We start from the raw sequence: 27,415 nt of genomic DNA, 5'->3' as shown, positions 1-27,415 counted from the left end.
GGCCAAGCTGAAAGAGAGTTGAGATAACTCTTTGGTGAAAAAGAAGTATTTCTAAATGAAGGATAATTGTTTCAAGGACATGCTGTATAAATTTGTGTTTATAAAATGAAACTTTCCCTTCATTTTAATATCTGCATTTGTTATTGCTTTTAAGAAAAGTAAGCAGTTTGGTGAATGCTAGGGGTGAGAGCATACCTGTAGCTTGTATTATGGTTGATGTTCCATGTATCAAGAATTTGAAATCCTGTTGGAAAAGGGCAATTGGATCAAGCAAAATTGTGAAAGTAGTTTGTATTTTGCCCTCATGAAAATGCTTTTTCTCACAAGGTGTCACATTCAGCTACTCCATGAAGAACCAAATGTGAAAGAATCTTATTGACATCCATATTGGATTTTTCTCTGGTGCAGAAGAGTATAGGTCCATGTGCTGTGCTAATAAACATTTATTGGTTCAGTTCAGTTGTGGATATGAATTCATTGAGGAAAAATTGATGAAATAATTTATAGGTTTTGTGTATAACACTGAAGGTCATACTGTTTATTTAAATAAGCTCTTTATGAACTACACCATTTCACAATAACGGCTTTTAACAGTTTGTGGACCGGTCAGTTGAATAAGTAAAAGGCACATTAATTCCTTTTTACAGTTACATTACAGTTGTAATGAGAAGTATTGATTCTTCTCTTAATACTAATGTGTTTAATGACCTTTCTAATGACATGTGTCACTACTGTTTCTTCTCAAATTCTACTGGAATTTTCCTTTCAGTAAAGTAAAGGATTTTAATTGTTTGTTGTGTTGTTAGAATGAGAATTATTATGCTTTTAAAGTAGTATGAAGGCTTGTAGAAGGCATATTCTATTAAAAAAATAAATTAGAAGCTGTCTGATTTTTGATCTTCAGAAAAATTTTAGAAACTGTCTGTTCCTTTGATTTCAGAAAATAGTTTCATGAGTGCTACATGTGAAATTGTTTTTTCATTGTCAGTTTTTGCTACTTGATATTAACTAGAGTTTGTGGAATTTGACGTGGAAGAGTATTTTAAGATAGTTTCTGACAATGTCTCTGTCAAGAGTTTTGTTTTCCTTCAGCTTTTAATAGTACTACCTGAAGAAAGGATATATGAATTAACTAAAACACTGATGTAGCATGAATCACTAAAACCATCTATATACAGTTCAAAAAAGGTTTCATTTTCCTCTCTGTGGTGACTTTTCTTTCAATGGTAGATAGAGCTTGTCTTGAAAAACTCTTTGTTTTCTACTGCTTATCTTCTTCTATTGTTCTAATACTCCAAAACTTGGCTATTAAATACCAGTCTAACTTTGGTTAAGAGTGATTGTCACCAAGCAGCAAAGCTTTTGGTTTGATGGTAGAGCATTTATTAATGTAATAAAGGTTATGGACTAGAGTCAAAGAAAGTGGCTCCAACACTCCTAAATGGTTTGCTCTCTCTTGCAAACAGTTTTGTTTTCTAGTGACAAGGGACATGGATGTGAGTATTTTCATAAGCTGCTCAATCTTGATCAGTTAACAAAGATTACATGTTATATTTCTGATCTGCATTACAGGTAGCAAGCAATGGTGCTTAGTTGATCTGGTCTAATTCCGGTGCAAAAATGAAGGACTCACCCACTTCAGGGTACTCCAAGCAGGCATGCTCTGATGTTATGCTCAGAGCTGCCACCCTAAAAGGTGGGACTTCAGGGTTACCATAACAACATCAGCCAGTCGTTGTCTGACACTACAACATTATTGCAGGAGCTTTGAGGGAGTATTAACCAAAATACAGTCACCATACATTTTGCCTGCTTTGCTGGTTAAGAATGTGTGTGCTGTGTACTGAGATGCTGCATCTATAGCATATTTCTCTGTACATGTATGATTGAAATGGCTACATTTTTCTGAAGCTCTTTGGCATATCTATATATTTTAAAGGAGCACATCAGAGCATATGTGACAAACCCCAACATGCATTTGTGTAAAGTTACTCATATTTACTTTTTTTCTACATTAAAAGTGAATAAGGATAAAGATTCAGAAAAGCTGAGCAGCTACCGAGGCATGTAGAAAAAGTTTCCTCTGAGTAGTCTTTTGCACATTGCATGAAGAGATCAGAATCAGGTTTTCTGTACTTATTTTACACATTTTGTAAAAATGCAAACCAGGAGCTGGAAATTCTTGCTTTAACAGCTGAAGTGCACATGCAGTGTGAATGAAAACAGGATATTTAATTAATTAGACCAGAGATTGTGTTTCATATAATAAAATAAGTCAGCTTGCTTTAAACAGGTTTCATAGACCATCTACAATAGAGGAAGCAATAGCAGGAGCTAATGCTTCAATACCTTTCATTTTGTACTCTGAAAAGAAAACCTCTTCTTAAGCTCATTCATTTTCCAGAGGGAATGTCGAATGCTGTGGCATATTGTCAGAGCTGCTTTATTGTTACCATTTACAAAGGTCACCTGAATTAATTGACTTCTTACCAATAGCATATTGTTAAGCTACCCATTTCCTGACATTTTTGGTAAGGTGGCAGACTTAAAGCCAGTGGCTATGTGTTGATGGTTCTTTCACAGTGTTTGGATCTCAGAACACAGTAACTCTAAAATTACAAGCAAATAATTACATTGGTGCAAAGGAACAGCATCTTTATGATGCTCTCCAGAGTGCACAGGAGTGAGGGGGCTGAAGGGAGAAAAAGAGGTAGGAGAAATAATCTAAATACTATGTTTTTAATACAGATGTAGTACTCTAAAAAGCAAACAAAAGCGTACGGGAAGATGCAGATAGTATTTTTTTCACTTTGAAGCATGCATTAGATTAACCTTTTTCATGGTGTAAAGTAAAATCTATCTCTGTCTTTCACTGATGCATGAATCACAGATCCATGCTGATGCACTTTACCGAATGTGTTTTCATCTGAAAGGATACTGAGGTACTCTTATACTGCATGGAAGAAATGACATAGACATGCATAAGCACAAGCACATTAGACAACTGTAGTGCTAGCCTCGAATTTTAAGTTGATTAATTTGGTTAAATAGAAAATCACTGACATTTTTCTAGCCCCCTGCACTTGCTGCCTTTTGCTTCCCCCTGTCTCGGGTTCTCTTTCTCAACATCAGTGCTGGGCAAAAACTCCAGTTAGACATGTGAAAACAAAGACATGGAAAGCAAAGACAAACAGTTCTGACCCTTCCTATACTAAAACAGGCAAAGCTTTTATAGTGATGGATTTAAACACTCTCCTTACATGTAAATAGAGGCACCCTGCTGAGATCCTGTTAATTACCAAAGAAGATTAGAACTCCTCTGCTTAATGTGATCCTTTTTACCTAATGCGTCCTTTCCAGCTGCACCAGTAATCAGGCATTCACACTGTCCCTTCTGACTGGAAAGGGGATATTTTTAAGCAAAGTCATTTGCCACAATCCTTAAGATGTAGCCTGGCAGAAATTCAATAACTGTTTGTGATATGCTCATTCAGCCTCACTGCTCAGTGGTTTTTAGGTCCTGACATAAACAGCATTTCCCTTAATCCTAGCACTGGAGAGAAGAAAGGAGGCTGTCCTGTATCTTGTTTTATTGGTTTCAAAACACAGAGCAAGTGTTTAATTTGATTTTGCCTCTGAAACATCAGTGGAAACATTCTCCTTTTAGAATTTTTTATCCTTTGATGTTATTTCAAGCTAACAAATGCACAAATCTGATACTATTGCAAGCGTATTTAGGTTATCTCTGGCATAAAAGGCAAATTGCATTTGCATTTCTGTTCAGAAAGTAAAATGTGAAAATACACTAATAAAATAACTTTACAAAAAGAAGAAAGGAAAAAGAGTCTACAAGTTAAGATAAAAGTCGGGGTAAAATTGAAAATAAAGAGGAACTTACCCTATAATAAGAGTAGTTTCAGAGCTGGAGGAGTTCTTGCATCTCAGTAATTTTGAATCCTTAGTTCAGGTAGCGACATACTTGTCTTAAAGCCAGAGTCTGAATAGATCAGAGTACACGTATGTATGGGTGTGAGTCGGTGTGCATGCATGTGTCTAACAGTCTATAATACATAAATGTATCTATTGATATCCTACAACATGAGAGACTCTCTGTGCTGCCAGCTGAGATCCCTTGTGTTTGCCAGGCGCTGTTGCTGCCTGGCTGTCTGAGGCTCGCAATCCAGCGGAGAGAGAAAGCGGGGGGGGGGATGAGAGAGAGAGAGATGCTCGCTAGCTGCTCTTATTCCTCCTTGTTTCCATGGTGGTTAGCGGTGCATCGCTCAGCCGCCTGCCCCTGACACGGTGCTGCCTGCTCGGCGGTCATCCACAGCGGGCCCCGCGGAGGAGCCGATGCTGGCGCGCCCCGGTGCCGCGCACTGCGCGCGGCTGCGCCGGCCTGGCTGCCCGTGGGAAGATGTCTGGTACGTGACACTGCTGCTGCTCCGGGGACGGATACACCAAACGAGCCTGTGCGCGCTCCCAGATAGCTCTTCCGATTTGTGGCAGCTACAGGGCATGCCTTCTGTCTGTACAGAACAGATTGGGAGGTTCAAATTTTCTCCCCCCACCCCCCTTATTTATTTATTTATTTATTTATTTATTTTCTTTTAAGGACTGTTATCTGTACTCAGAACAACTTACTAGACATCACTGAAGTTCTGCAAAGGCTGCTGTATGTATCAGAGGATACTGTATGTTAATGAAATTATTCAGGAGAAATGTGCCTTGCCCCCAGTTTTGGTGTGGTTTTTTTTTTTTTTTAAGCTTAAGACAGGAAAAGATTTTACATATCCTTCCTCTTCCAAATTTTGTCAAATATTACATTTTACTACCTGTTCTTATCAGTAGAAAGTAAGAGCATTAGTACATCTTCCTGAGAAATAAAAATTCAGAATAAACTGTGAAGGGGGTTGGTTAAATAAAAAGTCAGTTTCTTTCAATCTCTCTCTGCTTGAGTCTGTCTTTTATGGCCATCCAATTATATAAACAGTAGGCTGTCCAGATTTTTCCTTCTCTTTCTTTCTGCTTTCTCCCTTTATGCCATGCTCTTTGGTGAATGATTTATTGTTTCCCTATTTATTCTGTGTCCACGAACAGAGGGCATACAAACTATGAAGTTTTTAAAAACTGTAGAATAATTTGTGGTTATCATCACCCCTTCTCCTAGATATACAAAAAAATAAACGAGATAGATGTTGTTAGAAAAAGGGTTTTTTTATCATACATACTGTTTATATAAAAGAAATTACTTTATAATAGGGGATGATTAATAATGAAGCACAAAGGATTGGTTATCAACAGGTCAAAAAGAAGAAAATGTTGGATCTCTTGTGTGAACTGAGTCCCACCACCCTGAGCGAGTCAGGCCACCCTCTAGTGGACCAAAGTGAGATGTGGTTCTCATTTCACACTCATCTGCTTTGAAGAAAGGCTCATAGTCCTGTCTAATAAGAGTATGAACAATTTCTGAAGATTAGCAACTGGTGTGAATTAGTGTACTTTTTTGCAACAGCAATAGCACCAAAATTTTATAATAAAATGGTTACTATTTTATGAATACTGAGTTTCATCTCAATTCACTTTGAGTCAGATCTTGGACTGCATTATTTTTTTATTTGGTAAGAAAATAATTTTATTTTTCATAAAATCTCTTATTATGAAAAGTGAATTAAATTAATGCCACCATTCTGAATAAATTTCAGGTTGTTATAACTGGTTAGGGCAAATTTTACAAAACTACTCCTGTTAGACTCACCAGTACTTACACTGTGTCTCTATTAAAACAGTATTTTCCTTCTGCCTCAAATTTTTGAATGCTGCATTTAGGCTAACTACAGTGAACAACGTGTTAATTTTTTTCAAAGATGTGTGCTGTTCATTTTTCATGCATCCAACTGAGTGAGACTGCTTCACAGATGAAATAATAGCATTTAAGTGACTGATACATGCAAATAGGTGAGATACTCTAGGCCAGGGGAAGGCCAAGTGGCCTTTTCATTTTCTCTCATTCTCTTGTTATGGATATTCAAATTTTTTTCTAGTGTGAGTTAAAGAGTTATAACAAAAAAGTTGGGGCTAACCCATCTTCAGTTACCTTTCAGGTCTTCTTGCCTGAGGTTGGGATAGGAAAAACTTAAGATCAGAAAGATGCCACATTGTCTTTCTGTAGCCTCAGGGGCTCATTGGTGAAACCTTGTTCCTCCTTTGCCCCCACAAGATGGCTCTTGGACCCTCTGATGTATGTCATATTTACTACCATGAGCTGCAAATTCAAGCCATTTTAAACTTCTGAGTGAACCTGTAAGCCTTCCCTGCTGCACATCCTGTGCTGGACGGGCTAATGCTCCGGATGTTTTAAGTAAGCACAAGCCAAAGCCACAAGAGTAAGACTTCTTGCCATTGTAGCCCTCACAAGAAAAATGGAAATCCTTTCCAACCTCAGCCATCTCCTACCTCTCCCTGGAAAAAGATATTAACCTGTGCTACGGGGGTGGGATTGTGGGTGGAGTAAGAGAGAAGAAATTTTCAAAAGGTTTGGGCAAAGTTGAAAATGTTCTTTTAAAGACAACTGAATACTGCTGTTTCTCGTATCTCATCCAGTGGAGAAACACATGATCTGGAGAAGGGTAAATGGATAGGGACTAGCATTGCTCTGTGTGGAATCTTTCTTGGGTTTTGCTCCTAACCTCCTCATGAACTCACTGTCATTCATTCAAAATCTGGTTTTCTAATTAACATGAGAATCATGCAAAAACATATTCAGTGATTTGACATGTGAAATTAAGATTATAGAAGTGCTTCATTTTGGTTGATTGGTATGAACTGTGTAATTAGAGGGCTAGATAATTAAATCACCTAAAGTATACTTGCATAAAGAAAGTGAGTTCTTATGATAGACTATATATGCAATTAAAGTACTTCCTTGATAGGCATACATTTACATATTAGTTAAAATGTTATTATATCATAATAAAGTTCTGTTTCATAAAAAAGGGTGAAATAATTGAATTTTATAATTTAGGTAATGCTAAAGAATATTTTTTTTCAACTATCTGCAGAAGAAAAGTATCTTTTATAACCAAAACAATTATGATTATTAAAGTTCATTAAGTTATTTTTCTGCTGATTTCACTAGGATGCTTGGTGGTTTTAAAATAGCAATATAATCTATTTTATGAAAGTAATATATATAGCTTAATAGGTTACAGAATAGAAAAAAATTCTCTCAGACTGATAGAAAGACAATGAAATTAATGCAGACTAACTCCAGCAATTTGTAGAGCATACATTTTATCTGATTACTGAGTGCACATTAAATAAACTAAGTAATTATTTGTTTGTAATGGACAATAAACACAATCCATAAACCCCTTAGTTATTAAAATACAATGATTCTCTGCCTGCATTTTTCTCAGAACTGGAAGATGATTTCAAAACTTTTTCCCTTTTTTCATTATATAGAAAGGCCTTGATATCCCTTTTTGTGGTTCAGGATTAACCGTGACCATTTCTAGTGTTTTTAGGCTGTGAGAACACAGCTGTGTTTAGAATGCAGCAAGTACAGTTAAAAACTGTAATGAATACTATGCAGGTACAGTAAAAATCCCACAAATATTTGATTTAAATTCTAAGATGACACACTTTATATCAGAAATTGGCAATTAAAAAAATTCTTTTAAAGTGTGTTTCCATACAGATTATGTCCATGTGTAAAAGAGACAACACTTTTGGAATAGCTTTGTCGCTTATGACTGCATGTGCTCCTGTCCTGGCTTCTGAGACACCATGACTACCAGGAGGAGGCTCAGTGATGGCTTTTCTCACTTTCTTGTAGCCTGTAGAGTGAAAAAACAGATGAGCTGGTGTTTATTTGACAGATTAATTCTCACCAGTTCTGCAAAGCACACCTTATTGTATCTTCCATGTGGGTTGTGGGGAGGTATTCCATTCTGGGTGAAGGTCAGTTTCTAAGAAATCTGTTGTGGTGTCATCAGTTAATTTATTAATTGACTTATTAAATATAGGTGCTTGTCATTGTTGTATTTGCCTGGAAGAGAGAAAAAAGAGCCACCACTTCATGTAACCCTGTTCTGCCAACATTTTCAGTGCAATGTCATCAACCTGACATTGTCATGTGCATTTTTAGATATTATGGTCAGACTATTGACATTTTCCTAAAAGGGCTATGCTTCCATATAGACAAGGAGTAATTTTTCTTAATAGGTACCTTCCCAAAATTGAATAATTTTTTTAGTGATAAACAAAAGTAACATTTCTGGCTCTTGTTCTTTGTCTTTTTTGAAGATGTAAGGCTTGTTGCCAACAATGAATTCAAAATTTCTAGAGTTGCACTTCATAATGGAAAATGCTACGTCAGATTGCTTAACCTGCTATGAAATTTCTTTTATCAGATATGAGAGTTAGTGTTGATATGATAGAACAAAAGCAGATGGAAACAAATCTGTAAAGAATTTCACATAAGGAAAAATTCACATCTACACAAAGCCTCATTTACTTCATTAAATACTATGTAGGTAGTAGGTGCTATATGACTTGGCAAAATCTGGAACTACATAGTAAAGAGCCGTATAGTACAGGCAAATTCAGTCATGTGTGATGGAGCTGAATGAAAGCAGGGGTGAGGAGCTTGTCTTGGTTATCAAGGAGATATTTCCTATTCCAGAAAATTTGCCTATTCATGTAGCAACTGTTTTCTATTAAACAAAAAGTATGAGATCCCAAGCAAAAGCTATAGTCTCTTTCCTCATTACAGGTCCCAGGGCCATAGTCAGCCTTCTTCAGGAGTGGCTTGAGGTCTGAAAAATCTTAACAATTTTTATCCCTATTGGGTCCAACACAGGGTGATATCTGCATTCTAATTTTCATCCTTGACCCTGTTTTAACAGGCAAGAATCTCTGGCATACCAGTATCTGCAGACGGCTGGAAGTGAGTCACACATAGCAAGCACAACCTTGCATTGTCACATGGGATTCTTAATGAAGTTGGAGTAGTGAAAAGCAGCTAGAGAATCTTTATATGCAGCTGGATAAGGCAGATGAAATATCTGCAAAGCAATTTTCAAGCTCAGTGTATGCTTTTAAAAATTGATTTCATCTCAGTAAGTTTATGTCTTAGTTGTGGTGATATCTCAGGTTTTGTAGCCTTCAGTAATTGGATATAACTTACTGGGACCTTCTCAATGGTGGACCTTTAAAACTGAGATGCCCTTGTTGATTTCTTAAGGATCTGCTTGTTTGTAGGACCCAGAATGTGCATGGAATATAGCAGTCAGTGTCATAGCTCTTGGAGCTAATCTGTCTAAGGCTGATGAAGAAAATAGTGGCAGTAATGATTTGAATGTAAGGCCTAGAATTTCCATCCTGGTGCTGATTTGTTGTAACTGGGTGGTGATAGGTTTTGAACTTTCTGTCCTTATAGAGAAGCCTTTTTCCGTTTCTTTGCTCATATCTGTTTTCCTTTCTATGGAACATTAACTGATTTTTTTATCTGAAACAGGTTAATGCTTTTTCTGTTGATGCTGTGTGGTGTAGGAATAGTATGTGATCAGTGAAAGGGAACCTTCTTCACCCGCTAATAATATTTTTTTTAATTTAGCCACCTTTCCTGATAACGCTACATTGTGGCAATAAATGCCATATAGATAGTGTGTGTTTCTCAAGGGCAGAACTTTAGACTTGAATTTCTTAACTCTTTAGATGAAACTAAAGAACTATTCTTGTTACATTTTATTGTGGTTTAATATTAAAATGGATGGATAACAATAGCAATTCTAAGTTATCTGCTTTTCATAGCTATTTGCACAAGAGCTGTATTGGTGATTTAGAAAACTTGAGAGTCACTAAGCTAAATATTAGAACTGGAATGTCATTTTGCTTTTACTTTTACTCTGAGACTGAGAGAAGTATCAGTTATTTTCCCATGCCATCAAAAGCTTGAATTTATCTTGGGGATGACAAGAAACAGCATGGATAAGTGCAGTGTGTGTTCAGAATATGGTTACCTAATGATAGTTTAGATCAAGTACGCTAAACTGTTGGAGTGTAATGGGGTACCTAAGTGAAGTCCTTAGTAGTTTAGTTATACAATTTCATTTTTTTAACTAGCAGATCTAGAAAATTAATTAAAAGGTCACGAGAACATACAACATCATTACTGATTAAAACCCAAACAATGTAGCTGGGAATGCAGTAAATGTCTTCCCTCTCATCTCTAATTTCACTGCCAAAAGCTGTACGCATTAAATATTTTTATTTAAATGTAAAGCTATCTTGAAATCAATAAATTGAGGGTAGAAAGGATCATGTACATCATGACTTACTGGAGGAGGAGTTGTTTCAGAGGCTTTCACATAGTTTCCATTACTAAGGAAACCACTTATTTTGTCTGTGCATGTTTTGAATAGATCTCTCATTTGAAGTCTGGTGCTCAGACACTGAGAATTGCATTATAGCACTGAGAAAGAGGCAAAGGAAACAAAAGAGGCATAAAACCACTCCATATTTAAGGAATATAGGGTATTGTATTACATGCTTAGGAAAGTGTACATATCTGTATATATTTGAGAAATTTGTCCATATATGTATACATTTTGATTATTTTGGTCCTATAAAAAGCAATGTGAAAATACTAATAAATTAGGCAGGGAAGGCAGATGTTTTTACGTCGTGTACTTTGTACGCGTCTATTGTAAGGACATTTGAGAAATCTGGTTTACCATTTAGGTAGCAACAGATAAGAGTCCTGATTTTCATTTCCTGAAACAAAACTTGGTATGAGATCAAAATAGAAAGAAATCCCTGTCCAATGGTTACGGCTAAAACAAGGCTGCAAGGATGGCTCTGCACTCAACAGTTGATCAAACCTTTGCTTGGAAAGTGAGTCTGTTTTGGCAAAATCCTTGATGAAGCGTAGGACCAGACTGCAAATACACACCGAACCATACTTATACATAGGTTATATTTTGGTCAGCACATTTCCCCCACATGAATAACACATATATTCTGTGCTGACCAAACACCTGTATTAACAAACAATTGAATTAATAACTATTACCAATTAGGTATGCTCAGCTGATATGCTTAGAAACAAAAGGTTGCCTTAGTACAGCCAGATGAATCTGGTTTGATGGGATATATTTTTGAAGTATAATTATTTAAATAACTTGCAGCTGACTTCAAAGTGTCCTCAAAGATGAAACTTGTTCACAAATAAGCTCAAAGTGTCAGAGAAATGTAGAAATCCAGATTACCAGAGATCTGTAGGGAAATGAAGTTTCTGGCTAATAAATGTTCTTATTCAGTATTTTCTAGTATATGAATTAGTTTATCAGTTAATTTTTCTGCCAAGCAGGATAGAAAACTGAAGACAAAGATGGAAGTGCCTATTTTGAAGGGCTACAAAGCCCTTGGCTCGGTAGGGCCATGTGACAACAAAACCAATACTATAGAAACTTAACTTCCCCTATGTTTTGTGGGTGTTAATGCCAATTCATTTTGAAATGAAGAGACTTAAGTCATCAGTTATTGCTATCTTATCTGTCTGATGAATAATCATTCATAATATATGTTGCATAGTTCATGATCCATTTTGGGTGACGAGTTTACTTTTAAAGCTAATATGCCTCAAAGGGATTTATGTGTGTGTTTGTGTGCACAGTTAATGAGCAGCCTGTCCCTATAGATTTTTTTCTGTAACTCCTTGACTGTTAAATGTGTGGGAGAATGACAGCTGTGGTAAAGCTGACACGTCCCTGTTTTGACTTAGTTGAATACTTTTGTGCGAAGCAAAATAAATTAGATTACATAGAGATATCAGAACTCATTTGTCTTGGCTAAGAAATTTTTAATATTTCAGAATATTTGTGTTATTTCAATACTGTAGTGGCTATGTTTGCTTTCTACTGTTGACTTGCAAGAATTCACAACATGTCTCAAGGAACACTAAAAGCATTGCTTTTCATTATCCTTTAATTTATGTCTGCAGCAAGAAATAAGATCTTCAGTGTTTGGTAATACTGACCATTTCCTTTATGGTGTAACTGGTGTGTTTCCAAGAGAATGCATTCAGCCTCTAACTCCCATCAGTATTATCATAAAAGAGATGAAATCAATATTTTTTTTTTATAAGATAACAGGGATAGGTACTTTCAGAGAAAGTTAACATTTGTTTTGTTGCAAGACTATCAGTTTACCTGGTGAGGACCAGGACCATTTGATACTGAGAAATAATTAAGAGTTAATAATTTAATTGGCAATTCTAGTTACCAGAGAAGAGGAACTAACATTTTGTAGTAATTTAACTATTTGGTAATTGGGTAAAAGTATCATATAAAATGCAGTAGACAATATAAATAATTGTTTTGTGCCAAGTAAATCTTTTGATGACATTGCTGTGACAAGAAGGCAAAGGACAGATTGAATGGGAGAAGGGGGGTGCTTTTCCCACTGTAAGCAGCTCAGAGGAGCATAGGAATATCATTCAGAAAGGCTGTTTGAACTTTGATAGTAGAAATGGGATTACAGTCTAAATAGTTGATGATGGAAGATCATTTGGGGCCAATAAAATGTAGTTTTGCTTTAAATTGTGGGCTTAATAGAAATAACTGAGAAGAAGAACGTACTTCTGTATTACGGGTTGATCAAAAGGAAAGAACAGGGTGGCACAGCTGTGAAAAAAAGCAGATATGTCTGAGGATGCACCAGGATTGTTGTTCCAAGTTGTTCCAGGAGTAGTAAGGAACTGCCCACTTCACTTAGAATGATTAATTCAGTTACAATTTGTTGTGCTTGACAATCATATGAACTCAAAGTGGAACACATGCAATTAAATACTGTTCAGGTGACAGCAGAGCCCACATTACAGAGGGGTTTATAAAACCTTGTCTTGCATAGTGTAGGAGAGCCAGGGGGGAAATAAGGTTCCTGCTGATAAAATATGTCCTGCTGGTACACAATGAGGAAAAGGTAGCAGAACAGAATTTTTGTGTGACTGTGATTAAATTTAAGTCTGGTTTTTTTTTTTTTTCCCTGTGAGTCATCACATCCTGGGATAATCAAAGCAAGAGCCATCCAAACCAACCACAACTCAGATGAAATCAATCACTAGCAAAATAGCCCCTCTTCAAAGATACTGATTGGCATATTTATAAAAGAGGTGTGTTTACAAACAGCTGACTTCATGCCTACAGAAGAAGAAGCTGAACTTAACATTTTAGAAAGATCTTTCCAGTCCTTTTTTGCTTATCAAAGATAAAGCCTACTTATCATATTTCTGTATAACTCCTTATCTGTGCATTCTATTAAACTCTCTCTGAAAATGTTGAATTTTTGTTACAATGGGAATTTCTAACTCCTCAACTGGTGGGAATACTCAGTTTTCAATGTTAAAACAGCTTTTCTCAATATTTACCCAGGTAAGTATAAATAAAGCAACTATGAGTTAAGTCTTTTACATTTACTTGCAGTTATGAAGTAGTGGTTTACCTAGCTCTGCATGAAAATAGTTCAGTGGCACTACAGGAAGTTCAGAAGAAAAAAAGGAGGCTAATATCCATGTTTAAGTCTTTGATTTCCCATTTTCTAGATAGTTCTGGAAACCTTAAGCCTTTTGATAAAACGCTCTAAAACAAATTGTTAGGCCTTAGATTTTCCCCAAAGTTTGTTCCAATCAGCCACTTTGATCACTAAATATAAGCCTCACTCAGTTGATCAAGTACTGTCTTCAGTTTCCTCTGCTGGTTGTTTTTTCCTTTGTTTATTTGGGGTTTTGTTTGGTTGGTTGGTTTTTTGTTTGGGTTTTTTTTTTTTTTTTTTTTTTTTTTGTCAGATAATCTAGGTTCAGCTATAAAGAAGTAACAAAAAGCATTAAATGCACAAAAAAATTCATATAAGCCTCACTATTTTGTATGTAGAATCCTAAAGCCCCAAAATTGTCTAACTTTTTTTAATGTGATCTTTTAGCACTCCTAATTTTGCTGACATCTACTTTTTCTCGAGTAGTGTAAGATATAGATGCAATAAATCCACTTTTTAGATACATCTGTATTTCTTCCTTGGGCCTTAGGTTGAATTTTTCTTTAGCTAATAGGCCATTGATATATTCAGCCATCTCCTGAAGTGGCTTTAATAGGCAGGTACATTAACTCATTTCATATTTTCCTACAGAGAGATATTCGTCAAGGTAACAAACTTGATGATGGAAGAGCATATTCTTCTCATTACTGCTAATTCGAATGTTATGCCAAATAGGCTTTCAGGAACCAGAACACAGATAGTTATGGCCTTAATGAAATAGTAATAACATTCAAACTGGAAACCCAAGAAGTTAAAATGCATGGGTCGAAGAGGGAGAAATCAAACTGCTGATACATTCTCATATTTTCCTAACTGTACTCTTAGGACATGTATTTTTGTCATGGCTTCTGTTATGTCACATGGAGAATATTGAACTAAACATAAAGGAGACTCAATATTGCTATTTAAAAATGTGCCTCAGGAGTAACCTAAATGGTGAATAATTTGGTACATCAGGCAGGAGCACTAACTTTTGACCAGGAGAGGAGATTCTAGTAATTCCATTAATTTCACTAAACTCTCGTGAGACCATCCTGGTTCTGGGTATGAGTGCAACTACTTTTGGAGAGAAGCCAAACTTCATTGCTGCCTACACTGCATTTAAAAGCCCTTAATTGAATATTCCTAACTGAACTAATTATAAATTACCTTAGGCTTTGAATCTCACTTTCCACAGATTGATCTTCCCTGTGCCCAGTTTTTTCTTCCTCTTTGTGACTGTGCAAAGAACATGCAATTGCCTTCTCCTGCCCTGCCCCTAATTTTTAGAAAAAGCAGTTCATCTTCCTTTTCTCTGAAGTCTTCCCCACTGACTGCTCTGGTCTTTGTCTTTGCTAGCTTCTGTCTGGAGGGGTGCAGATTTCAGTCCTCTGCTTCCTCTTTCAAGGTGTTGTATGCATCACACACTTTCAAGGATGTCAGAGGCAGGTCTGTGTGTAATCTATTCCTTCCTTTGGCTGTGGCACAAAGACTCCTGTAATCTTGGCCTAAACACTGCTCTGAGGTGGTCTGCCTTAGTGTAGGGCTCAACACATGGCCAGTCTGACCCTAGGACATTGCTGTCAGCCTAAGACCTGCTTAACAGGCTCTGCTTCTGTGGATTTCCCTTCTTTCCAATAAAGTATGTGCATGGGACAGGCAGGAGAAACATTTATGGGTTAGTGCTTCCTAGGCAATAGCTGCCCCTCAGTGCAATGATCCTGCTGTCAGCTGCTGCAGCCCCATTTCTTAGTTTAAATCATGGAAAGGTAACATCATGGGTGCAGTCAATTTTCTACTTTTTGGTGGAAAAGAGATTGAGCAAGGTATATAAATTTTTTGTAGCTAAATGCTTTGGAAGCTTGTAAAGCAAATAAATTGAAAGGTCAGTATTCTGGCTTGGATGAACTGTTGAGAAAAACTTTTACTTGGCACATACCAGTATGGCTTTTTTTTTTTGCCCATGATAAGCACAACTGTATTCCAAGGGTTCTGGGGTGCCGATGGCACCAAATATCCATTGTCTCTCTAGAGAAGCCTATAATGCTCTGCCTTGACTAAATTTTGTTTCTACAGAGCTTGAAGATCATGTTAATAATTTACCAAAACCCATTCAGATATTTATTTAAAATTGGTCTGACATTTTCAGTGTATTTATGATCAACACCTATTTATGTGCTTTAAATAAATGTTCTGAAGCTTGCTTTTTTTTTTTAAGAGTGAATCTAAAGTTTATTATCTTGACTAAGGAGAAGTACAATATGAATTATTATCCCTGTTCTTTAGTTTTTATCGTTTTTCTGTGTCAACCTAAGTGGCAAAGGATTTTTAAAGCAAATCAAATAACAACAAATTAGGCTTTTTGTTTTTCCTCTTCGTATCTTAACATAGAAGTGTTAAGATATGCCAATTAAGTGAGTTCAATACCAGAAATGGGCAGGGTCCAAAAAGGTCCAGAATTTAAAACCAAGTGTCCCAATGCGTAAGCTGTCTCTTGCACAGGTTTGTAACTGTGAATTACTAGCTTTGCCTGTATTAGTTTGGGCATAAATGTGTCACAACCTTTAAACAGTATGATTAATCAGCCCTTTCAGAAGAGATCTAGTATTCGGGAGCTCTATAATAAGTGGCAAATCTTTTTGTTCTGAGAACCATACTTCTATTATTTTTTCTGTGTGTAAATCCTGTGAATATTGAAATTTTCACAAACTTCTAAGAGGGTTTAAAGAAAGAGAGAAACTGCTTTTAAACAATGAAATTCTATCAGTCTTTATTTTTGAAAGCATTCAATAGGCTCTATAAACACATACCTCACCTTTAATACCGTGTAATTCTGTATTTCAGTAGTTCAGTGGGATAATACACTGGCTCTCTGAAGAGCTTGTGGAAATGAAACATTTAGCATCAGCATCATGGGGCTTAATTGGAAGTTAATTTGCGGTTATTTGTTGATAACATATCAAGGAATCATAGAATCATTCCCACTGTCATTGACAAATCATTCCCAAACAAACTTGTAGGGAATGAGACAGATGTTGTAGTAAAATGTTTTACATGATTCAGAGCTAAGATTGTAGAAAGGGAAATTTACTACTGGTTTTCTTGAAGCCATGAAAAATCTGAAATGGTGGCTTTCATGGTAGCAATAACTGCATATGCTATGGTCACTTTTTCAAGGCCTATTGTAAACTCTATTTATAGGCTTGGAAACCAAATTACCCATAAACCAAAGAAAAAAAACATAGTGAGGTACATATAAAACTGAGGAACATACATAAGTAAAATCCCAGGCAAACTACTGGTTTTGTTGAAGAGAATTTGTGAATTACTGATTCCAGTGTGATCAGAAATTCACCTCTAGGTTTAAGAAATATTAGTACAAATGTATTTTAGAAAGAGGAATATAAGAAATAAGTTATTTTGAGATCTACAACTCATTAACATTTAATTTTTTGTATAAGATCCTGGATGGCATTTGTTGTAATGCTGTTTCTGTCCTGCTGTTTTTTGTATGTGTGTATCTGTGTGTGTGTGCGCATATGAATTTCTACTGAACTTTGTTTTAGATAACATAAGTGTATCTGCAGATGAGATGATTCCAGTACTTAGCTAGAGTGTTAAATTAGCAAAAGCTCCGAAAATATTTTAAATCGCAATGGAAGAACAGCAACATTTTGATTGGTAAAACTGCCCTTGATTGCTACTTGTACAATTACCTGCAACAGCAATAGTAGGGTGCATGCCACTAAAACAGAAATAAAAAGATATCTTTTCAAAAGCATGTAAGGTGACTCAGGAGGAGATAAACTTGTTAAGTGTTAATCTTGGAATCCATTTCACAGTTTCACAACAGTAACGGGAGACTTGATTAAGACCACAATAAATTTATCTACCAGGTACTGACTGTTACCTTGCTACTCTTAGAAGTTGTGTCCCTTACCTTCTAAGCCTTATTACTGTTTCCTCTGTTGTCTGTTTCCTATGTTAGTATTTGACATGCATTATCTGTTTTTTTCATTTATTCCTAACAAAGAAAATTGACATCCAGACTAAGAATATGTTCTGGTACCTCTAATACTTCTTTTGAAAATGGAAGTTAATTGTAACTGCTCCTTGTGTGTTCATCAGTTTTGAAGTACTGCTGATTTTGAGTGGGTATGCAAGGTGTACAAATTTTGGCTTTCAAGAAAACACCAGTTAGTCTTTTTAATAACTTTTCTATATTGCCAAAAGGTTAATTGTGTCAGAACTTGTTTTCCATTCTCAAGTCATGTAATAGCTGTGGGACGCTTTCTCAGCTGCTACCTTGGAGATAGAGTTTGTTTCACAAGTCTCACTCTACTGCCTTCTGTCCTCATTAAACCTTCATGATTTTTTAAAGCAGAAGTTTGTCTTTATATAAGTAAGTAATTAAGTCATAAATATTTGGACAAGAGACTTTATTGAATGATATATTTCTATATCAGCAAGTATGCCTGCACTCTAATGTGGCAAGATGATGAATGCCTATTTCAGTGCTGCAGGGTGGTGTCCCAGTATATTTCTTCTCTTCATCTGAAGGAAAGGCATATTTTTCACTGAACTTTCCTAATTGACCCACCGGGCAATCACAATTACCATAATCTCATATTGTGGATTCTGGCTGAGTGAATAATTTAGATCTTCCCAACTCCTAAATACCTTTTGAACATTTAAATTGGTATATTGTTTTTAACACTGAGTAGCAGTGACTTGGTGTATGAAGATCAACTCAAATTTGTTGCTTAGTTGTTCATTATTGATACTACTTATTCTTAGTTTGTATTACAATCCACTGATAAAACAACTGAAAGGAGAAAAGATGGAAAAGAAAAGAGCTGCATGGTTCTGCCTCCATGGCTCTCTCCCTGCTTAGTGTTCCCATTGGACAGCATCCGTGCATGCAGTCACTCCCAGCATCTCAGGCAGTCCTTGGCTCTGAGGTGGGTGCAGGCAGTTCACAAAGGGACTGAGCAATGCCCAGAGCAGGAGTGCATGGCTGGGAGCAGGGAAGAGGAACAGTAATAACACAGAAAGGAAAAGGGTGAAAATGATCTGGTCCTTTGAGAGCAGCAAGCTCTTACCAGTCTGGTACTGGGCTGTAAAACAGCCTTTGCAGATTACCTTCCTGGTTGCAGTTTTTCCAACCTTCTGCCATCAGCAGCTGCATTTCCACCCCCTCCATGGGCTCTTCTCTCTGACCCTTTGCTTAGGCCTGTCAGGACAGTGGCAACAGGTGAATGATGATCTACGTTCTTAGCATCCTGAAGCAGTGCAATGTGTGATGGATTGAACAAGTGCTGCAGCCAGGAAAAGGTAAAGGCTAATAGCAAAGAGAATATTATGGCAGTCAGCTGTTAGACAGGCTGAGGCTAGTGAAGGACTACTGGGTAATGCCTCTGGAGCTGGTTGATGTGCCTATGTGTTACATCGGTTTAAAGAAGCGCATCGTCCCTTCTGGGCTTGTTTTCACCCTCGTGTTGACTGTTGGCAGGACTTGTATGATAAACTGGATAGGGGAGCCAACGTGGAGTCACATTTTTCCCACTCTTGGATTAGTTTAATTCAGATCAGTGCTACTGGAATTCATCTTAAACTGTGGCCTAATTTGGAGGCAAAGGAAATATTTCTCTGAGTACTAAAATAAAGGCTGAAAAACTGGCTGATAGAAGAAGATGTGAAAGCCAGATTAAAAAGTCAGAGAAGGAAGGGTGAGTGAAAGAAAAGTGTGTAGTACAAAGTCTAATTAGGAACTAATGCAATTCTTCTGTTATAAGCTGGGAGTTATAATTGAAAGTGTCAGAGGAAGAGAGAGATCTGGCTTTATTAGTCTCAGGGTGACTAAAGCCATAAATGTGACATGACAATGAAAAAAAACAAGTGTAAAGACATATCAGGATGTATTACAGCATTTTTAGAAGTGGGAAGAAAATATTAAAGGCAATGTACATGGTACTGGTGGGATTTCGTCTGAAATTCTGTTTGTAGTTTGGGTCACATATGATGGAAACAGGAATTCTAAAAGGAAGAAATACAAGATGGGTAGCTAGAGTTGAGGAAATAGAGATTCTGTCTGAGGTATTATTAAGAATTATTACCTATCCTTGTAGAATAAAGAAATTGTACTGTCTTTTTGTTCTACTGAAATAGAAGTTCACTGGCAGAGTGAGAATGTCTGTTTAAGCTGTAGAACAATGTTAGCAGAAGAACAAATGTGTATTTGCTGGCAATGATGTCTTGTTTTGTAGAAATGAGGGACAATAACCATCTGGGAGTAAGATTCTAGATTAATCAGTAAATGTGCTGGGTAGGTTCTTTGTCCTAGTACTGTGTAACAGCTTGATCCTTTTGTCACATGGAATATATAAAATACATCATTCTGAAAGCTGGAACTTAGATAGAAATAAAAAGGCTATTTCTTTCTGACTTAAAAAATTTTAATCTCCTCCCACCCTATACTAGAAATGCTAGAAGTTAGAGGTGAATTGGGAGGAACTAGGAACATGCCTCTTTCATGGAGGAAAGGAATTGGATATAATTACTAATATTTAGTGATGCTGGGGTTTATTTCCTAAGACATAAAGGGCAGGTTTTCTGAGTGAAAGTTGTGTATTGCAGTAATCCCTCCCTGCAGCCTTCAAAGCCCCAAAAGTCAGGCTGTACAAGGATATCTATAGTGAGAAATGTAGTCTTCTTTAAGGGCTGTAAACAAATAAAAAGGTTCAATTTGTTCAGTAGTTCATAGCATTTATACAACTTAAAAGACAAATGATATATGTGTTTTCTTTAATAATTAATAGCACTAAGTAATAAATTACACTAAAAATAGATGGAAGAGCATATTCCTTTGAATGTCTTCTGCTTTTTTTATTTGGTTACACCTTATACAAAAAAATAGGTATTTTTTATAGATATATAAATATTTTTTACCATTGGCGATAAAGATGTCGGCATTTTTCTTTTAGAAGAAAGATGACATAGTAATGTTCACTAAATGGCTTCCTCCCACAGGTATGTGGACTTTTGCTTTCAGAGACATTACCAGCTTAAAGAATATATATATGAAATACATAAATTCCTCTAAAAATTTCTTTAAAAAAATAAAATAATAAAAAAAGATGCCTTCCATGCTTTTCTAAATTTCAAAGCTTCAGCCAAAGCATACATACTCTAGGGTCTTATTTATAATAAAAATATGCTTCTCACACTCATTTTTGTAAATATACACTCATTCCAATAAGCCTCATTGTGCCTTTATCGCTCTAGCTTTGCAGAGAAGAGTGTATCCAGTATGTTTATAGTCAACTTCAGATATGACTTTCAATACATATGAAAATTTTATATTTCTATACTTGTTAAATACATCCTGTTCTTGTTTCTATTAAATAGGAAGTTGAATGCATCAGTTCTCTGAGCACTCTGCATTTGAATAGTTTTGTGCACAAAAAAGGAATAATGCATGTTTTAATCTGGCCCTAACTCCACAAGGCCCTTCGGCTCAATTCAAGAAGGTATTCCTAGCAAAGAGAGCCCTTTAGTACCATCCTTAAATGCTTTGCTGAAGCATGGCCAGTTAGAGCAGATTGCTAAGATTTCCTGTCATGGGCAATAGCCTACTCTTACACTCATCTGCTTTCTCTGCAGCTGATGGGTTTGCTTAATGCAGTTACTGCTACAAATCTAGATGCATTTAGGAGTCTTTTGAAAGCAGATTCTTTATCTCACAGCCTTTCATGCTTTCTTTACTGAGTTCGGGGGCAGCAGTTTTCATTCTGAACCTCAATGGTTACAGAGTAATAGCCATCTATTACTAGGTAGTAATTTAAAATATGAATGTGTAGGTATAATGGGGCTGGGTGACCAAGGCTGTTTTAATTTTTTTCCTCTTGCTAATTTAATGCATTTAAATTTGTAAAATTAGTATTTCAGTAAAGCTGTCTTTCTGTATTCAAAATATATTTTGGCAGCACAGTGAGGTTAGTTTATGATGAGCATTGGTTTACATTAAATATTCAAATCCTTTGAGCTAATTGTTTAATTAAACATCAATGCTGGCCAATGTCGAGTCTCTGGAGGTGAGACAGAGAGGTGGGTCCATGCCAAAATGAGGTCTTAACTCACAATTCCGTAGTGAGGATAAAAATAATATTGATTATAATGTTTTTGTATAGTATAATAAAACCTTTTTATGCATTTTAAGGGTTTTTTTATAAGCAAAGAAGTGATACTATAATTCTGTGGACAGAGACTTGAGATCTGGTCTTGGGAAAAATTTAACCCGAATAATATTTGTGTAGTGTTCAGCCTTTGTTTTGTAAGTGTTGTCAGTACTGTGCCTGTCACTATTGATTGTTAAAGAGATTTTGGTTCATTAGATTAAAAAGCTAAAATTATGTTCTGCCACAAATTCAATTAATATTTTGTTAATAACATTTTGTTTTAATCCTGTTTCTCACTTGTGAACATTCTCTTGCTTGTTTCTATTAAAAAGAGTATTATGCTGAAATAGGTGAAAAAGTGACTGTTCACGGTGGTTTTCTAACATTTTAAATTTTGTATCTGTGGTCACAAATGCTCTATGGTGTGTAAGTAGCATTTAATTGTAACTGTAGTATTTTCATTAATATTAAGTAAGGAATAAAGGTAATTATATGGATTTCAATACAGTGTAATAGATATGGGCTTTATTAGAACAAGTGGGTTCAGTCTCTTGATGTTGGACTTTCTACTTGGTCTTTGTCCTTTTCCTTTTGTCCTCATCTGTTGCAACACTGTAGATATATGTGTATTGACTGTGGTGGTAGCAATAAAATAATTCAATTTTGTCATTATTTTCTAATACAAGATCTTATAATTTTACTAATTTTTCCTCTTCCAGTGTTACTATTGCTCTTCAGACTGGGGAATTTTCATTCTCAGTCTCTGAAAGGCGCTTTTGGCCATCACATCAACCCATTTGCTTTATGCCATGAATTCATGTGATGCTTTGAATATGATACATTTCCACAAAGTATTCTGCAAATACTGATCATCCCTATCAGAAAAAGTAAAACCCCAATGATTTGGCTCATCCTTAAGTGTTACCCTGTAAATTAATTTTGTTGCGTGTTTGTGTCATTAAAACCCCAGGGGCAGCTCAGCCCCACATAACTGCTTGCTCACTTCCCTCTCAGTGGGATGAGGGAGAGAATCAGATGGGTAAAGGTGAGAAAACTCAGGAGGTGAGATAAATGCAGTTTATAGATAAAGGGAAAACCATGCATGCAAGCAAAAAACCTAAGGGATTAATTCACCACAGCTCGTTGGCAGGCAGGTGTTCAGCCATCCCCAGGAACACAGAGCTCCACCATACAATGACAGTGACTGCGGAAGACAAGCGCCATCACTCTGAATGTCCCCACCCTCCTTCTTCTTCCCCCAGCTCTATATGCTGAGCACAACAGCACATGGTCTGTGATATTCCTGTGGTCAGTTGGGGTCAGCTGTCCTGGATGTGTCTCCTACATGTGCACCCCCAGCCTGCTCACTGATGGGGTGGGGTGAGAAGCAGAAAAGGCCTTGACTCTGTGTAAGCTCTGCTCAGCAATAGCTGATACATCCCTGTGTTATCAACACTGTTTCCAGTACAAATCCTGAACACAGCTCCACACCAGCTACTGTGGAGAAAGTTAACTCTATCCCAGGCAAAACCATCCCAGTACATGAGAAAGCAATATTCTAATAGAAGGAAAAGCTCTCAGCTTGTGTCATAATAACTGCTTATTTTATTGGAAGTGAAGTTTGATTTAGCTTCAGGAATGCTGGCCTGTGTATCTTTGCCCATTGCTATGGGAAAGAGGTCTCAAAAGAATACTAAATTTTTTTGTAGAATGTCTGCACAACTTCCACATGTAAAATTTTATAGTGGTGTTTTCATTAGTTGTCTTTCCTTTGAAAATAAAACTACTGCAAATTCCTTGTGACTGGGGTGACATCATGAATTAAAAGGGACATGAATTTAATCTTTTGTAGAGACAGCTGTGTCTGGTATTTTAATATGGTTTTGAAGAGAAACAAAGGAAGGCTAATTAATGTGTTTATGTAAATTCTACAGATGACAGTGTTTAGCCACAATCAGTTCTTCTTTACCATGGAAGCAAATGATGGTTGTCCTGTCCATGTCTGTTGCAGTGATTTAGGGTCTACCCAAATATATAATTAAAAAACTGAATGCTGTGGATGCTAAAGACAGAAGCAATTAAACAGGAGACTGATGAGAAGAAGCATCTGACAAAATAATTTTGCACTTAATAAAGAAAGAAAGGTTTCTGTTCAGATGGTGCTAAGAAATTGAATTGCAAAACACAGTGCCTCATTATTCAACCATAAAACAATAAATTTTGTTCTATGGCAACTGAACAAAATTCTTAAGGTTGATAACACTGATAAATACAGATGTGCCACTGAGAAGCATATTTTGCTTTATGGAAGTGGTGAAAAGCTTTGTCTGCTCTTTCAAAGCTCTGGTCATACTATTTTGATTTCATATTTCTAGCAGTGGTAGTAACAGAGGCTGAGCCAGAGGGAATAAGAACTCAGTGACCACCTGCATTATTGCTACCATGCTCAGCAGACTTAGAGCATTGGTCAAAGTTCCTTGTACTCACTGTGTGATGTGCCAGCCATTGTTCATATCTTAATTAATTTGTACCTTTAAATTTAAATTCTGTAACGTGGAAATAATACTTGCTTCCAGTTTGCTCTGCAAATTGTTTCTAAGATGCCTATAATTTTGAGCATTCCTAATTATATTATTACTGGTCTAGCTTTTATAAAAATCGATGCTAAATGCTTTGTCATAAAGAGTTATACAGAGGAAGAAAAATATGAAATCTAAAATATGAAATCTGATATGAAATCTAAAATATGAAATCTATGTAGTTCTAAGGTTCACCTTTCACTAGGAATTCAAATGGAAAAAACAGGCCACAGAAACTCAGTAGGAACCAAGCAAATGTTCAAAAAATGGAGATTTGAAAAGATAGTAAGAGAAATTATATTACAGATTTCTTGACAGAATATTTATACCATAAAATAATTATATAAAAGATTAAGAGAGAGGAAATAATTTTTAATAAACATAGTTTGGGGCAAGCATGATAAAAATCAAACCAATTATATATTTTTTATGTTTTTATAGTGGCTAAATTTCATTACAAAGCAGCTTGTATTTGAAAATACCCAAGTGAGATCAGTAACTCTCCATGTCTTTTACAATAGATGTAGAGATCACTAGCTCTTATTTTGTTCCTAGATGCACCCTCCACTTAAGAAGTCTTTCTAAGAATGATCTCAACTACTTATGTTTAGCTGTGGGATGTCTTTCATCTCAAGGCATCACGTCTGAATTTATTGTAGTTATTTGGTTTCTTGGCTGATACTCCAGACTCAATATCCTATTTTTACCTTCTTATCCTGTTTTACATTCCAAATTTCTTCAAAACACATACAATAATTCAGTATTGTTAAAGACAAGAACCAGCTTTTCTGTCTGGGTGAGTTAGGATTTTTTCCTTTTCAATAGGTAATTGAAAAATTGCTGTTAAACTAGAGTGGGAAACTCCTTACTGGAGGCCAGTGAAGCTATCCATTGTATATAGTTAAATGTGCATTTAGACTGATTTCGTGTCTCTAAAAGTAGGAGTTTTGCTGTTGGGTTTTTCTTGTGACAATGACATGGCTATTGCAATGCATTGCTTTATCTGGACAGAAGGATCAGTGACATTGGGACAGCCTTGGGTATGAAGCACTTTGGGTGCCAGTTGAAATTAGGCCAAAGAAAGAAACAAATATGAAAACTTGCAACGAGATGAAATTTTCTTTTGCAGAGTCTTACATTTTTATGAAGTGAAAAATCAATATGTAGAGGAACATTAATTTTATTGCATGCTAAAACTTTAACAGAGTGAGATAGCTTGGCTTAATGCAGCCTTTGTTGGAGTAAAGACAGTTGGGATGACTCTGCTCTAGTCCTCAGTGCTGCTTCTTTCCCAGGTGTGCCATATTTAGGTTTTGCCTATTACTGCAAATTACCACTTCATTGATTCTTGCTGATACTAAAGATCTATAGATGACATCTCATTTCACTCTAAAATTGAAATGCCTTTAGATCACTTTACATCAGAAGCTGTAAAGATGAGTTTTGGATACTAAATGTGACATTATAAAGTAGAATTTAAGGGTTTTAAACATCTTTAGATTTTAATAATGTAATTATTCACTTTCCTTATTGCTTGAAATCCAAAATTCTTTAACTAGATATAAAATCAGTCATATAGTGAATCAATGTATGTTAATTTCATATTTGAGTAAACCATGTGTTTTTTATCTGCTAGACTGTGTTGCTTGGACCTGGCTTTGTAGCAGATAATTTGCAATTTATCTACTGTACAGGGTCTGTTCCACAGGTAATTGCTGTTGTGCATTTGTCATTCCTATGTGCTGTGAGAGACCTCTAGAATTCCACACAGGATTAGAAATGTTTCTTATACTTTTAGCAGCTTAAGCTATTAAACAGAACAGTGAAATGGCAATTTTAAGACTTTGGTTGACAAACAAGATTGATAAAATATTTAAAAGAAAAAAAAAAGCGCTAATTTGGTCTTATGTGTCCAACAAAAGTATATGCTTCTTTAAGAGGAAAAAATAGTAGTTAAATTATTAGTTGTGTCTGAGAATTCTCACTTCCTTATTTTGTATGAATTCACTTAGTTTGAGTTTGGCTAAGATAAGTAGTCAAAATGTATAGGAACTGCATAAAAGGTTCTTCCTTGTGATATTTCCAAAGCAAATATTCCTGTGTAATATAAGATGTCAATTTGTATGTATATATGAGGAACGTGGATCTTGATTTCTGCAGTTGTACGTCTAGTAATTCTATCTTTATTCTTTAAATTAGCATGTATATACTTGCTGATACATAACAAAACTAAGTCATCAACTTTTTAATGATTCAGGATTAATTGCTACGGTTGTTATAATTTTATTAAATGCACCATAGAAAACAGGACTGACTGATGCCTGAGTTGCTTCTAATGTAGCTACCTCTCATCAATGAAGAATCAGCTTTATTTAAATTATATCTGACAGTTTTCTGCCTAACCCAGACTTAATAGCTTTCAGTTACTGAGTGGTTTAAACTAGAACGTATTTCCTGAATTAACTTCTGTGATAGCACAGGAGCCAGTAGCAAAAGTCTAATGTCATTAAGTTGTGGAATAATTTTTTTTAATCATGCTATCTCTTTTTAAACTATGCTACTGACATTTAAGAGTGAGATTGCACTTTTTCTGTAATGAGACTAAAAGAAAATTTTTTTTTTAAACAATAACTGTTATGATTGCAGAGTACCATATAAGGGAGATAGTTTATCATTTAGTATTTTGTAGATGATTCGTTGTTAGATATATTAGACAAAAATTTTCACTGTTGTGTGGTAGAAACCAAGACATTGCATACCAGACTGTAGATGCAATGCCATCCAAACATACATAAATCAATATCCCAAAATGTTGTTGAAGATGATTCTATGATGAGCAAAAGTGAGGACAATGGGAGTTTTGCTTTAAGAAGGAAACATTAAATACATGTTTATATTATATATATATGTGCTTCTCTGTGTGTGTTTATATATTGCATATATATAGTTCAAATGATGTGTTTAAATTATACATATGGTCAAGTTATAGTTTGCTGGGATTTTTTAAAATAAATGTTTGTATATAAGCTAAGAGATTAGGAGAGGGTTAAAGAAATGACCTGTGAAGTATTTTGTAGGTATTAAGAC

The 27,415-nt window shown here is 35.8% G+C and overlaps 2 protein-coding genes across 4 annotated transcripts in view; one reads left to right on the top strand and one right to left on the bottom strand.

Annotated features, from left to right (window-relative positions):
• The window catches only part of LRRN3 (leucine rich repeat neuronal 3), a 31,367-nt gene extending 26,861 nt beyond the window's left edge, over nt 1-4,506 (bottom strand). Inside the window, exon 1 of the mRNA XM_032107394.1 lies at nt 3,899-4,506. The gene's annotated coding sequence lies outside the window, so the exon portion shown is untranslated. The remainder of the gene's footprint in view (nt 1-3,898) is intronic.
• The window catches only part of IMMP2L (inner mitochondrial membrane peptidase subunit 2), a 426,380-nt gene that overhangs the window by 208,375 nt on the left and 190,590 nt on the right, over nt 1-27,415 (top strand). The gene's annotated exons all lie outside the window — the stretch shown is intronic.

The sequence above is a fragment of the Corvus moneduloides genome, chromosome 4, assembly GCF_009650955.1.
Source record: "Corvus moneduloides isolate bCorMon1 chromosome 4, bCorMon1.pri, whole genome shotgun sequence".
NCBI lineage: Eukaryota > Metazoa > Chordata > Aves > Passeriformes > Corvidae > Corvus > Corvus moneduloides.
Note: the sequence above shows the minus strand (reverse complement) of the source record. Positions and strands in the feature narration are given on the sequence as shown.